Source organism: Thunnus thynnus, chromosome 12 (assembly GCF_963924715.1).
Source record: "Thunnus thynnus chromosome 12, fThuThy2.1, whole genome shotgun sequence".
NCBI lineage: Eukaryota > Metazoa > Chordata > Actinopteri > Scombriformes > Scombridae > Thunnus > Thunnus thynnus.
Window position 1 is genome coordinate 2,958,571 of NC_089528.1, and position 15,484 is coordinate 2,974,054.

The window sequence follows — 15,484 nt, forward strand, 5'->3', positions numbered from 1 at the left end:
CTACTGTAGACTTTGTTGCCACTTAAATAGAGTTTGTGTTTTAATGTGTCTGCCCAAAATGATGTCATCCCACTGTGATTTTTCCTGAACCTCTGGGCTTTTTTTGGTCGAGGTCATCTGCCTTTTCTGTTCATTTTATACAATACAAATAAGGCAACAGGCTTCTGTCTCCAAAATTATCACCTAGTGTGTCAAATCTTGCTTCATTTTATATCATGAACGCTTTAAATAGTTATTGATGTGGTTCAGGGATTTGAGACGTGGCAAGGACATCATCATACAAATGGTTCACTGATTTGTCCGGCTTCCAGCTGGCAGGTAGAATTGATTCTCTGTGAGGGCGAAGATTCACATTTCAATGATGACGTGATGCACACGGCCAAGAAAAAACCCGTAACAAATTCAACTGCAAATTTAACACATATCAAAACCCATCACAAATAGACTAGTTTACTGAAAAAAAGAAAGATAAAAAAGAAAATGCATGAACAGAAAACATGAGGTAGAGACCTTTACAGGGAGCGGTGATTGGAACGTTTGGAATAAGTCAGGACTTGACTTGGAGAAATATGTAATATGTATGTAATATGTATGTATGTATGTAATATTTTCTCGGACAATATCAGGTGTTCAGCTTCTATAAACAAGCACAGGTAACATTGACAACGGACCCAACATGCACATTAATAGCGATAAGCTGTCACGTCTCACCAACTAACTTAGAAACATCTCAAATGATATTCAAACAACATTTGAAGCATTTTCATTTGACAGTATGATGTTAAACAGGCACAGAGATGAAAACATTTTCAGGTGATCCACTATATTGCTATAAATAACAGAAATCCAGAGATCCCCTTGCATGCATTCCACCTTAAACTAATGGGACATTTGTGTCAGGTGGGACGTGGAACTGCATGTCAAGGCACTTATTCTCAGTAGTTTCTCCTTGATCTACACAAGCTTGGATTCTACCTCATTTGTACATTGCTTTGGACAAAAGCGTCCGCCAAATGAATACATTTAAAATATAAATGTGAAAATCAGACAATGTTACACAATCAAACATGGAGACAGTATGAGATAAACTTTTTGCTGATGGTGACTGCAAGTCATATGTGCGGTGGTATAAAAATATTTCAGTTATTATGTTGGGATCATCTTGTGCAACATAAAGGATTGTAGTCTGTAAAGGGAAGAATAAATAAAACTCACCCAAAGGACGGTGAACTTCTTTATGACCTACCAAGAGTAGGCAGGACGCTGAAAAGCAACAAAAATACAATTTACTTCAATGGAGTCCAGCTTAATTTCATTATTCAAAATAGAAATAAAATCCACGCTAAATCCAAACATCTGCACTTCAGATGTGACAAGACTTCTTGAGAACGCACACTTAAAGTCAGCAAGAGCTGAGGGCTGTCCACATCCACTATTTCAAAAGGGGCCTCAACTAGACTTTGCTCAGAAAATTACCCATAATCCACAGCAATAAGGAAGTGGCAATGTTTTATCAATATTATATCATCATTATAATGATATTTATCATATTATATCATATCATATATGTGAGGCCCTGCACCTGACAGTGATGTAGTCGCATAGGCTATAGTGATATTAAGAGAGAATCAGAACAAATATTCATATTGATACAGTTTTCAACATACTGAGCACACTGATGGGGGGCAGTAGAGAAGTGAATAATGAATCATTTGGAAAGTTTTTATCCTTTTTTTGCTGTGTGTTATGTTGTTTATTGAAATGAAAGCATGTGAGACATTTAGAGGGAAAAATCACTATTTGGTGGAGCTGTTAACAACTCATAGACATGTGAAATGTGACCCCGACTACACACTGCTTTTTGTAAGACATCAAAAGCCAAAAAGATTGGAAACCACTGGTTTCATCTTTAACAATGTGTTGTATTTTAAAAGCTTGTTTTATTATCCATTGTGTCAAATCTTCATCTGAAAAGTAACTAAAGCTGTAACTTAAGCAAATAAATGTAGTGGAGTGGAAGTATAAAGTAGCATCACATGGAAATACTCAAGTAAAGAACAAGTACCTCAAAATTGCACTTAAGTACAGTACTTGAGTAAATGTACTTAGTTACATTCTACCACTGGTGCTTAGATTCTTCCAGGCTGTGTTCTTTGAAAGGAGGTTAGCTAAGATGCAAGCCACCTCTTTATGCCAGGCTTAGTTTTTCCCTGGAGGTGCCCCAATTGAAGCTCCAGTCAACCAGCAGAGCTTTAGGAGATAACCAGTGAGGATTTGACTCTTTCCTGTGACAGGGCCAAGCACTCAGAGGATGATGCTGCTGCCGAAGTTGAATAACACTGTTAGGTTGCACTCTGTTATCATTAGTGATGCTCTACTGTCTTTATCTAACACCAGTAATCCCATTATGAATAACCAACTGTGTGTTCATCTGTTGCTGTGGGCAAACACTGCTGAATTAGCAGTGACATCACTGCTGTTCACATCTGGCTGCTCCAGTGGGGCATGAAGTCAGGACCAGAATCTTTACATTAAAATGCAACGCAGGTCAAACTGTACTGACTGATGTATTGCATGTTAGTACTATGTGCATTATGGGTTAGCGGCCCTAGCCTCTCTCCCACTATTTCTTACTACTACTTCCTTATTTTCTTAATCATGTGGCATCATTCAATTATGTTCATATCAATCCTTATAACATTGAGTTCATTTAAATCAAATCAGATACAGTATAGACAAAATGATAAACTTAGAAGAAGGGAAAAAAAAAAAAAAAAAAACTTTTATAGTTGACTTTTGTATTTTCAGAGCAGTTTCAAGCCACATTTATGTTTGGATGTCTGCAAATGCAACTTTCATCTGAACACACAGATCTGATGTTTCTGGTCATTGCACCATGCATCCTCACCAGGATCCACACAACCCTCTGAACTGAGTAGCAGTAGCAGCAATAACAGTAGGAGCAATTTTAAAGCCCCTGCTGAAACCAGGGCTCCTCTCGTTTCTTCTTCACCTTTATAATGTGATTTATTCATTGCGGGCTTCTACATATGCATCAATAAGCAATAACTTTAGTCATTATTTCTGCTGCTATGTGTCCGGTGCAGATGGTGATTTGACTGTGTGGGCTGTGGTTGTTGCTTAGTTATGTGGTTGTTTACTCTTGCACAGCATTAGAAATGGGCAACTTTTATAATAAGATGTCAACAAGTGTTTAAATAATCTGACATTAGACCTGTGGTGTAAACAGCCACAGACTAACACAGTGGAGGAAATGCATAAATTTAGTAAAACCAACAACATTAAACTGTACTTCACAGTGTTAAGAGGCAGTGATTAATGTTAATATGCATAAGTAGGCTTTATTTAGCTTTAATGTTATATTACATAGCCAGTAGTGGACATTGCTGTCCACATACTTTTGGTCTAGGTCTGTTTTTTATGGTTTCGCTAGACCCCTCAGTTCCAGTGAAGGGGCATCTGATTGTTACAGCATATAATGATATTTTAGACAAGTGTGTGCTTTCAGCTGTGGCAGCACTTTATGTTTGGGTCTTTACAGAAATGGTCTCCCTAGTTTTTCCCACTTTTTTATTCAACATATTTGGGATGAACTGGAACACAGCCAGGCCTTATCACAGTGACACACCTATAGCATGTTTAGCAATTCTCATTTATTTAAGGATCTAAATTCATTCTTGACCTCAGAAATGGTAGCAATCCCAACTCAAGGTCCACTTACTAGCTTTGTCTGGAGCTTTCAACAGCTTTTTAAGCCAGCACAAATGAAAAGTCCAAAGAGTGCTTTAGATGAAGCTATTGAGCTCCCATGTGTCGACCAGACCACCAGACAAGAACATTAGTATTGGGTGATTCCACAAACCCCTGATTGTGTTTGGCGACAGTGCATCCAAAGCCACTGTTTTGTTAAATTATTTCTTTCTACGATGTCTGTGCATGGAAACTATGTTGTGATTAAGGCTAGAGAAAGGCTGTGGCAAATAAAGTGTCATTAAGGTATGGTTAGATTTGGACAGCAAAAACACTTTGCTAAGTTAAGGAAAGATTGTGGTTACGGCTTTTTTCTAAAAAATTTTAAAAAGGCACATGTTATGTGCAGGTTTGTAAACAGGAGGCAAATTCTGGTCTTCGTGCATGGAGGACAGATGTGCTACCTGGCCATCCATCTACTTTACTTTAAAGGGCACACATCTTCCTGCACTGGCACTAAATGTTATAAATAAATTGTGGGGTGCAAAATAATTGTACAGTATGGATGTAATTCCAAAGATACTGGGTTGCATGCCAACAGATCCATCTCCAAGACAACTGAGCAACCTCCGTCCACTGATGAAGACTGTGTGAGTGAGCTTGAAGCTCTGGAAAAAGCTAGTCAGTGGACCTTAAATTGGGATAATCTGGTCAAACTAATATTTCCAAGGTCGAGAATGAATTTTGATGCTTCAATCACAAATGCTCTGTGTCTGAATGGGAGCAAATCAATGCAGCCAGGTCCCAAAATCTGGTGCAAAGCCTTCTCAGAAGAGACATAAAGGACCATATGATAAGAATGCATCTGGTATTCATAATGTCTCTTTTAGACCAAGTCCATCCGTTGACACCAACTTTTACACTGGAATCAAAATCTCATAGCAGGTTGATCTTATGTAGAGGTAAGTCAGTATAAGTCCTCAAATTCTTAAATCCTACAAACAAGACCCAGATGTTATCCACCAGAGATCAGAGCCACTTATTATATTCTAACTTTACCCAGGCAAAAGGCATATCCATCTCTCTAACAAAAAATGAGCTCAGTCCAAGACTGTACTCCACTTCTGATATTTTATTTAGCACATGCAGACATTTCAGACAAGACGCCATCCTTCAGTGTGCTGCTGTCAACCCTGTTTGTCATAGGTGTTCATGTAGTTACAGTATAATCAGGCTGAGGCGTATAAAAAAGCCTTCCAGTATAAGTCTAATTTAATGTGTGTTCCTGCATTATTGCTATAATTTTATCTTGTGTTGTGTTCTACAAGTTTTCGTCTGTTTCTGAAATTATTACACAACTACTTATTACAAACAAATATGGTGATGGTGAGTGATGTTGTAGGCACAATTGCTGTCATTCCCCCTGAATGGGAGTATATCATTAGTTTATTTCAGTGTTGCCTCCTGCTGCTGTCAAAGTCAAATCTGCTGTCCATTGAGCTGCTCCCATCTTCAAACCCTAGCTTACCACAATATATATATATAATACACCAATGCAAAGAAATATACTACAAATGTATCTAACATGCAAACAAAAGTACAGTATACCAGTACAATTCATACATTAACAATAAAAGAAATCAAATCAATAAATCAAATAATTGTTCCGTCTGTGAAATTATAGAAAATAGAGAAAACTGCCCCAAGATGTTCTGATCTGAACAAACACTTTACATTAATCAATACATGCAAATGGCTAAACTCAGATGTATAACAATTCAAAGATTTGTTTCATGAAAAATTGCAATGAAAGTCCTTCATTGATTTAAGAACAGAGTGTTGCATTCCTAACTCGGGATGTTGTCCCTTCACTTATCAAAGAACATATGTTGTCTCCTGGATTCTCTGAAGTAGAGGAAATATCAATGTATTCAATTACAATTAAAGGTAAAATTAGTGAATTTTTTGATATTCTATCTAAAGGAGGTCATTCATCTTTCCTAACTCTATTAAAGATTTGGGAAAAAGATCTAGGGATGGCTTTAGATGAAAATACCTGGCTAAACATTTGTGAAAGATTTACAAGATCATTTACAAGTAACAAAATCAAGGAAGTTCATTTTTAGATTTATCCATAAATTCTATCTCACTCCTGTAAAGATGCACCAAATTTCCAAAAATAATTCATCAAACTGTCCTAGATGTTAAACTAAAGACAGAACATTTATACATCTGTTGTGGCAATGCCATCTGTTCTCGAATTCAATTCATTCCTTTATTAAATCGGTTTTGGAAACAGAATTTGATTTAAACCCTTGTTTCTATTTATTAAATGATATGCCAGATTTTCAATTAGATCTTTTCTGAGGGTATACGTGGAATGTATTTGGTCCTTCATTACATGTATAGTGTTGTGGTCATTGATATGCTGTAAGTGTAATCTAAATATACTTAAGTACACACCTCAGACTTTTACAAACATAGGTTGTACTTTAGGGAATTTCTTAAAAATATACTATTTTGGTAGAAAAAAGTAACCAAGAACACATCAATAGTATAATTTCATTATATTTAAGCACATCTTGAATACAACTTGTAACAACTTGAGTGGTTTCAATTTAACACAACTTTAGTATAATTTATATATATATATATATATATATATATATATATGTATATATATACACACACACATATATATATATATATACACTAAGGTACACTAAGGTATATAAAGTGCGATTTCAAAAAATATACTTCAGTATACTTTTTGTTTGTTTGTTTGTTTTTATTTTGTTTTGTTTACTTGGGCATATGGGGGTGGAGGGAAGGGATGGGGGATATGAGGATACTCAGTGTACAGTTATGCTGTATATTTATCCATTGATGCTGGTTATTGTACACTCTGTGGAAGTAAAAAAGATGTTGAAAAAAAAATGACATAAAATAAAGAACTGAAGCAAATCATCACATTTAAGAAGCTACAACCAGAGAATGTTTGCCATTTGTACTTGGTAATTAATCAATTATCAGATTATCAGTTAATGACAAATGTTCTGTTGGTTACCTAATTATATCAGCTCTATTTAAACAAGTGACAGTCCCTGATTTAATCCTGCTGGCATGAACATATCCAAAAACATTCTTTATTGTTGATTTAGTTCTCTTGTGGAGTTTTTGTTGCTTCATTGCCCATTTATTCAAATTACTTACAGTGTGGTTGTAGCTGTTCAAGTGTCTCATGACTGCTTTTTCATCACAGTTGCTAAGTGAACATTTCTCACTCACACAGTGGCCTTTTAGAAAATATACTACACGAGTTTGTGACACAATTTCGTGTCCCTATTATCTCAACATCAACTCAAGTAATCTCTCATCACAAGAGTCTTTCAGAGGAATATTCACTGTTATTCAATAACGAGAGTAGCTGTTTGTCTCTTCCAAAGCTTCCATTTTATTTACTTTAGCTCATTTCTGCAGTAAATATATTTTTTGCTTGAAACATCAGAGAGATGTCTGTAGAGTGACCTACGTAAGTGTAGAGTAGTCTTGGATATTTCATTATTTGTTGTCTGACTTTTGAAGATTTATTGAAGATCTGAGGAATACTTGTATCCTGCTACAATGAATGAATGCTAAGTTGAACACATTTTATGTCCCAACTTAAAGCTGCACCAATCGATATTTTATATTAAAACAGGTAAAAGAAATACTACATATATTGTGAAAGGGGTTTGTCGTAGTGACAGAAAATTATCACCATACTGCAGTTCACCTCAGCTCTATGAATGTTTTAGCGTCTTTTAGCTCATTGTTTTGGTTTTAAAGCAACTTTACTGTTTTGATTCATTCTCACGGCTCTCATCAACCTCATTTCCAGCAGGCAGCCACTGTACACTTCCTGTCCACACCAAACTGCAGACAGACAAAGTTAGAGACATACTGGAGCATTTAACTGCAATAGAGATATTTCCCTCAGGAGTTGGTGGAGAACAGTACAGAAGTAAAAGCAGAATAACAAACATGACCTCAAATGAATGCTAATATTAACTGTGTCTGCTGGATGGTTACTAACACATTCAGCTTTTAAGCCTTTACAGCTTTTTGCACTGCAAACAAGTGCCAGAAAAATCCAGTTAATGCAGTTTTAAGTGCGACATCAAAAACAAAGCAAACATAATATAAGAATTATCATCAAATGTTTTGTGATTTTACTGTCATCTGTTTTTTCCTGTATGATTTGTTTGTTTCCAGTTAGGTCCCAACCAGCTTCCAATCCATTTATTTTGTTCCATCTAGTGCTGCAGCTAACGATTATTTTCATTATTGATTGGTCTGTCGATTATTTTCTCAATCAATTAGTTGTTTGGTCTATAAAATTGTGAAAAATGTCAATCAATATTTCCTGAAGCCTAACGTGATGCCCTCAAAATATCTTGTTTTGTCCCGACCAACAGTCCACAATCCAAAGATATTTAGTTTACTGTCACAGAAGACTAAAGAAACCAGAAAATATTCACATTTGAGAAGCTGAAATCAGAGAATTTGCAGCTCTAGTTCCTTCTTATATGAAGAAATTCATACTTACTGCATATCCATAAATGCAGCCTCACATTGTACATGTTTATTATTATCTTCTCATAAATATCGTGAATGTACAACAAATATTCTAACAGTATCATAATTATTTGACAGGTTAGCCATTTTCCAATGTATGTAATGATTATAGTATCCTTCCATAAATAACTTTTTTTTGATGTAATGATTATTAATACATGTTATACAATCAGATAAGTGACACATTATTCTCCACAGTAAGGTATCAACATAGATAATGTAACAATATCATCATGTACATTTATTCTGACATTACTAGGACTATACTTTATCACATATGTAAGGGATTTTGTATTACATCATTGGGAAATGTCTTTATTCATGAAGACTGTATGAGCTTAAAGATGCATTCCGTAATTTTCCTCTCAGCCCACCGTTACCATAAGAAGCTCACCACGGCTCACAGTTGAGCTTTAAAAGATCAACACCGAGCTAGGAGGTTGTATCGGAGTTTTGTATGGTCCTATAACAAAATAAGGAAATGTGTCTTTAAGGGGACGTTATTGCGAGAACAGGTAATGTTGACTTTCATTTAACGCTGCTAGAGTTTCACCTTTGTGTGCTCACCAACAAATCTGCTACATTGCATTCTAACTTCTCCTGCCTACTAACCCTATTATCAAGCCCTACAGCCGGCGAAACGAAGGCTGCACTTCCTGAGAACAAACTGCTTTCAAGCTTCATATCACACAATCATAAACTGGTCATCAGGATTAAAACACAGGCATGTTCTTCCACAGTGAGTGAACAGGCTTTCCTGTTTAGGAATGCGCAACATGTCCTGATTGCAGCGCCTCTACTGTAGCTGTCACTTCTTTAATTGATTTAAGAGAACCCTGAAGCTCCCCAACCCCCCTCCCCCCCGGCTTACTGTCCCACCTCTCATGTTAAATACTTCAGGAATAACCTCGATACTTGGCAACACATGAAATAAACCATCATTAAGAGAGAGAAGTGTACCAAAGAGACTTGGTTTTTATAAATGTGGAGTGTTAGAGTCAGTGCCCTTTGGTACATTTTCTCATCAACATGCTGTGTTAGGAGTGAAAAGAAGAGCCAGTTACCTCACACAAGCCTCTCAGTGTCCCTCCGTACTGCTGCTGAGTATATTAAGTCCAAATATTTCATCTAACTCTGTCTGCGCTGAGTCCGCTCTCTCCGCTCACCCTGTTGAACTAAAAAGCACGCTCTATCTGCCCCTCGCCCTCTCTTCTCTTCTCTGCGTATCCTCTAAGCTCTCTCTCTCTCTTTCCCTCTAAGTCCCTCCCTCTCTCTGCCTCTTTCTCTATCATACATCCCTTGACCCCCCCCTCCCTCCCATCCTCTCTCTCTCTTTCTTTCTCTCTCTCTCTCTCTCTCTCTGTCCCTTGATGTACTTCCATCCAATCCCTCCCTGCTGTTTACTCTCTAGATTTCTCTCTCAAATAGCAATTTGCTTCAATGGCAGAAATGTAATTAAGGAAACCGTTGTCATAACAAATTGTACAAGACTTACTATGTAAGTATAACAATTCAGAATTTTTAAGATAATACTTTAGCATTATGGGAAAAGAGTAGAAGATCAATATCTATTTCATTTCTATACATTAAAGCTGCATTCACACCATGTCCGCACAATGGCAAGTTCTGAAAACCACTTTGGGAGTGTTCATACATTAGTTCAAGATGGATGCCCCATTGCTAGTTTTGTATCTGTATCTGTATCTGTCACAACAGATAAATATGTAAGGGATAATGTACAGCGAGCAGGTCATTATTGTGAAATTAACCCCGACAGGGTGACGCAGGTGCTCGCTTTACATTATCCCGCTTATTACATGGCTATTTACTAAAGAAATCAATAATCTGACACAAAATATTGATTTAAAAATGATTTTATTTATTTAAAAAATGAGATTAGATTCTATGAATGGAACTGTGTGCATAGCAACATAAATATCTATGAAAACTTTGTAGCCTTCTTAAGATCAGGACGTTTCTGTCGTTCTTCTATATGTTTCCCTCTTGCTGGGGCTTTGCAGTTGACACACCTGGAAACACAATTGTTACTAATATTACAACTGGTAACAATAATACTATTATCACTACTGCCTATCGCTTAAGTTAGGATTGGAGGACAGGATCTTGCTCCACTTTGCCCTCTGTGTGATAGTAGGGTGTCGTGAATGAGATGCAGTTGGTGTTTTTACTTCTTTCTGTGGATTGATATAACTGGACATTGTCCTCCAGAGTCTATGATCACAACTGCGTCCATAGCAATGATCAGTTATTCATAGCAGCGGTCTGCTATTCAGAAAATAATAGACTGTAAAATGGCGTAATTGACCAACAGAATTGAGTATTCAACAAAGCAGTGCAATAAGCTATATTAGCTATTTGTGTAGCAGTTCATTAAAAAGTGAAACCAGATACAGAAAACAGTGTAGAGATCATTTTTATTCAGCTGAACTGATTCAATTAGCGTTAATATTGGATTTTCTGAAGATGTAACTGCTGGCAATGGCAGCTTTGCAGCCAAATTGTCACCAGTTTGTTGACACTTCTGTAGTTCTTGTCAACAAGATGTCATAGCTGTTAGGAATTCCTGATATCTCCAAATCTAAATGGGAGGCTTACATAAATGTTTTTTTCCATAATGGTCAGTATGATATACTAATTACTGAGCTGCTGTCAGGGAGAGTTTAGCTTAGGATAAAGACTGGAGCCAAGGGGGTACAGTTAGCTTGTTGTGTTGTTAGCATGTATAGCATGTAGACTGTATATAAAGATGGACGAATGGCAAAGGAAAGCCAAAATATTGCATTTATGAGAGCCGTCAACTTGCTTGAGTGACATCATTTGCAACCAGAGTCTGCGCAGTAGAGTCGAGGGGGCAGGTCGATGGCCCGAAGGACACGTCCCTTTAACTTGACTGACAGCTGCCGAGAGCCAAGTGAACCCAGAGCCACGATGAAGATAAACCAACAAAACCGGCCAGTAACCACCAGCTATAGCTAGTAGTGAATCACCAATGAAAATGTAGATTAATGTCTTCCATCAGAAACTGCTGTGGTCACTCAGCTCATCTACTGCGTCTGACGGAGCTTTGTGAGTGGCTGTCAATCACCGCTGTCAATCATGACGTCACACCCCCTTTTCATAGCATCGCTAACTAATTAAAAACAAACCTATCAGAAAATGAGCACTTGAACATACATCAGCGTGATAAGAACTACCTAAAATGACAGACATCATCTTTGGGAAAAATGTATTTGACATGCACTTTGATTTTCTTGTCTGGTCCATGTCCCGTTTATGACCTATACTGAAACCAGCCACCAGGGGGCGAAAGAGATATTTTGGCTTCACTGGGGAGCTGTCTTGTTGTACATCTTTATATACAGCCTATGGTTGTTATCAACAACTCTAAAGATGTGTTCAGACTTGTAGAAAGTTTTTGTAGAAAATGTTCAATTTCAACTGTCAACATACAAAGACAAAGGAAAAGGCAGTGTCGAGAGGGTAACAGAAGAAAATGGAGTTCCAGGATCAGTCACACAAACTGAATGAGCTGCCACACAAACACAGCACACCCAATATTGGTGCATACGTTGCTATCTAGCTACAGTTAGTGCATGTACAGTCATTACACTGTGGCAAATAATCACAGACTACATAAAAGACCGGGTCAAAATTGCACAAATAATTTCTGAAAACACCATAAACTGCCCTTTTACAATGTATCTTGTACTGTAACAGTATTACAGAGTAGTCATTAAGTCAGAAACATGACTTAATGACTACTACTGAAGTCAGTGTTACATTTTTAAGAGGGAAAATGCCATATTTCTTCTTTCAAAGTTGCATAGTCTTGTTTAAACCTGTGCATGAAGAAAAATTTAAAAAGACTATTTGGGATTTTGCAGGGAGTTGTGCATTAAAAGTATAATATGTAATTATTCCACATTAAAATGTCTAAAAACAACTAAACCTGTGTTATAGATTTTGTTGAGTTCTGTACTTACTTTATCCCAAATGTTTCCAACAATTTTCAAACCCAGAGAAATCTGTAATTTAATCAAAGTAACGGACCGTTTCATTTGGTCGCATGTCAATGGCATCATACCTCCTCTACCAAAGATTAAACACGCACAAGACGCATACAGCTGTGTTTGTCCGCTACAATGGCGTCTACCAAAGAGTTACTTACACACACACAAGATGATACATCGGCGTTGTGGTTGTTCCACAGAAACTGTTACTGTTGACTTTTATTTAGTTTTAAGCCACATTTTCATGATAAATTTAGGTTTCTTTTAACTATATCTTTTAGCCGAAAGAAGGATTTTAGTCATTGGACGTCTAGATCTTAAGTTACCAGAGAAATAAACTGGGCAAACGTTAGCAGCAGCTCGGCTAACAGCCCCTCCAGGAAGTCCGGTGGTCGCCGTACATCGTCAGAGAAACGCTGATTTTTTTTTTTGGTAAAACGGCTTTAATTAGTGTTTTTACCTGTAATCTCCGGGTCCGTTTGTTCTGGAGAGGAGGAGACCTCTGCGGGTAATTCGGCTCCCGCTAAAAACATTTTGAATGATTAATACTGGAGTAATCCTATCCCAGTGAAGCTGATTATTTAACAACGAACAACTCCCATTGCTACTTCACACCGTCATCACACGTCTTTTGTTATTGTTTTGATTGATAGACCCCTAGTGGCTGAAATTACATATTGTGCATTTAAGCATTATCGCTCTGCCAGCTGTTTTGCTGTATTGTAGCTAAGATGCTATTAGCTGCATAGAAGTGCTAGGTAAATGGCACGATACTTCTACTAAAACCACAAAGTATTGCTTTTATATTACTGTTTATGTCTGACTTAGCCAAAGGAAATAAAACGTATTAGTCAGTCAGCTTTAGAATTGCTGGTAGAAGCAATTTAAAACTTTGAACAGAGCCAGGCTAGCTGTTTCCCACTGCTTCTGGTTTTTATACCAAGCTATGCTAACTACATCCTAAATACAGATCTATACTTAACAGACAGACAGGACATGGATATTTATCTTCTCATCTCACTCTTTGAAAGAAAGTGCAAAAGCATATGTCTCAAATGAAAGACATTACAACATTGTGAACAATTATAAAAGAAAAAATAAATTGTTGAAAGCAAATCATTCAAAAATAATGATGATAATCAAATAAATAAATAATATATATGATAGGATGAGATATAATTTAAATGTAATGTATTCTCTTTGTCTCTCTGTTTGGCTGTTACTCTTTTACCTCAGTCTGTTGCTGAAAATGTCACTAAACTTATTTTTCTCTCTTCCTCTGGCAGAGCCTCTCACTCTGATTCTCCCTCTCTTTTCATTTTATCTTATTCCCTTGTTCCCTCCCCCTCCTCCTCCACACAACCCCCACCCACCCCCCACCCCCAGTCCCCCTCATCCAACCCTCCCGGTAAAGATAGTTCAGAGTTGTTGACAGAGTATCAGTCGTGAAGATTCCAGGCAAACGGTCTGTTTCTCTGCCGGCTGTTTTCGCTGTATTGTAGCTGAGACGCTATCTGACTGCATTTCCCCTGAGCTTCTCAAGAAGGGCTCTCTCCTAGCACTTAATCACACACACACACACACACGCACGCACACACACACGCTCTTACAAGTATGCCTGTTATGACAGCCAAGTACACAAACACTGACTGAGCACAATATGAGCACAAACAGAGGATGACTTTACCCGCAAGTGTGGTTTTGTATGAGTAAAGACAAAAGAAAAAAAAAAGACAAAAGAAAAAAAAAAAGATGGCATTTATGCACACAAATAAACATAACCCCGCACACACACACACAAACACACACATTGTAGACCAAATCAACATATATGTGTGACATGTATGAAGACACTGGCACACACTGAAACACTTCTGACGTGACATGCATTCGCTGCCACACAAGCAGCAGGTGAACACACACACACACACACACATACGAACAAATACACACAAAGACTAGCTTGTGGATTAGCACCGCCCTCCCACTCCCTCATCTTAAAGCTTGACACTGCAGGGGTCTCCAATGCCACAAAGACCCTCATCTGGCTCCCATCTTAACCAATTAAAGACTTAACATGTGATGAGATGCTGTGTTGGTGTGTGTGTGTGTTTACAAGGAGGCCTGGCAGTCACTGCTTATATATTCATTTTTATATTTATATTTTTATTTATGTTTTTACATATTTTTTTTTCATATTTATAAATGTGTGTGTGTTGTGGCGAATGACATGCAGCCTCATTACTTGACAGTATGCAGCTCAGTCTCTCCGGCTGGGTAGTTTGACAAATGATCAGAGCTTTTCTATATGTGTCTTTAATCTAACTGCTAATCAGAAAAAAGCTGCAGCTCTTGCATTTTTGATAGAGTCTTGATGGATGAATGTCCCTCACTGCTGACTGACCTATATACACACAACTCTCCAACCTCTCTCTTGTGTTGCTCCTGCTATTTTCCTCTGTGCTTTTATCTCATTGACAGACTACCGTGGTGTCCCTGCCTCTGCCCGTGTTACCTCCACTTTGTCTCTCTCTTATCTCACTCTGCCATTTTTTCAACTCAAGGGCCAAGTCAAAAAAAAAGGGCAGAGGGACACTTATACATATCAACCTGTACATTTGCTCTCACCAGAATGGATATTAATTATCAGACAGCTTGAAACTTTGTTCAATCTCCTCCACAATAAATCAAACGAACCAAGTGCGTATGTGTTTACACTTACGGAATATGTCCAAATTATTGTTATTGATACATTATTCATTAGTTATTTACTACTAAGATATTATTCAAACTACTAACACAGACACACACACACGCAAATCCCTTTTCATAAAACGGAACTCCTCAAAAAGAAATAAAACACTACATTGAAACACTACTATATTTAGACGGCCTTTTACTATTTTAATGTTACCTCACATTGTACTATATCCGGAGTCATCTGCAGAAATTGTTACAGACTGCTGAAAATATACAAAAAACATAACAATACACTGGTTTTCCAAATTGTATTTCAATTAGGCCTACTATACATACAAAACAAAGTACTGAAGGACAAATGCACAGTAGGTTTCATTCAATAAAAGCATTGTATGGCTTTAAAGTAATATTAGACATAAACAATA

General features: G+C 37.3%; 1 protein-coding gene across 2 annotated transcripts in view; it reads right to left on the reverse strand.

The window, feature by feature from the left end:
- The window catches only part of LOC137193594 (cadherin-12-like), a 130,335-nt gene extending 117,402 nt beyond the window's left edge, over positions 1–12,933 (reverse strand). The window contains exons 1-2 of one of the 2 annotated variants that reach the window (XM_067604823.1): positions 12,820–12,933; positions 1,216–1,263 (exon numbers count right to left, since the gene is read on the reverse strand). The gene's annotated coding sequence lies outside the window, so the exon portion shown is untranslated. Of the gene's footprint in view, positions 1–1,215; positions 1,264–9,392; positions 9,555–12,819 lie in introns of those variants that run through there. The other variant, XM_067604824.1, reaches the window with a different exon arrangement.
- Positions 12,934–15,484: the final 2,551 nt, after the last annotated feature.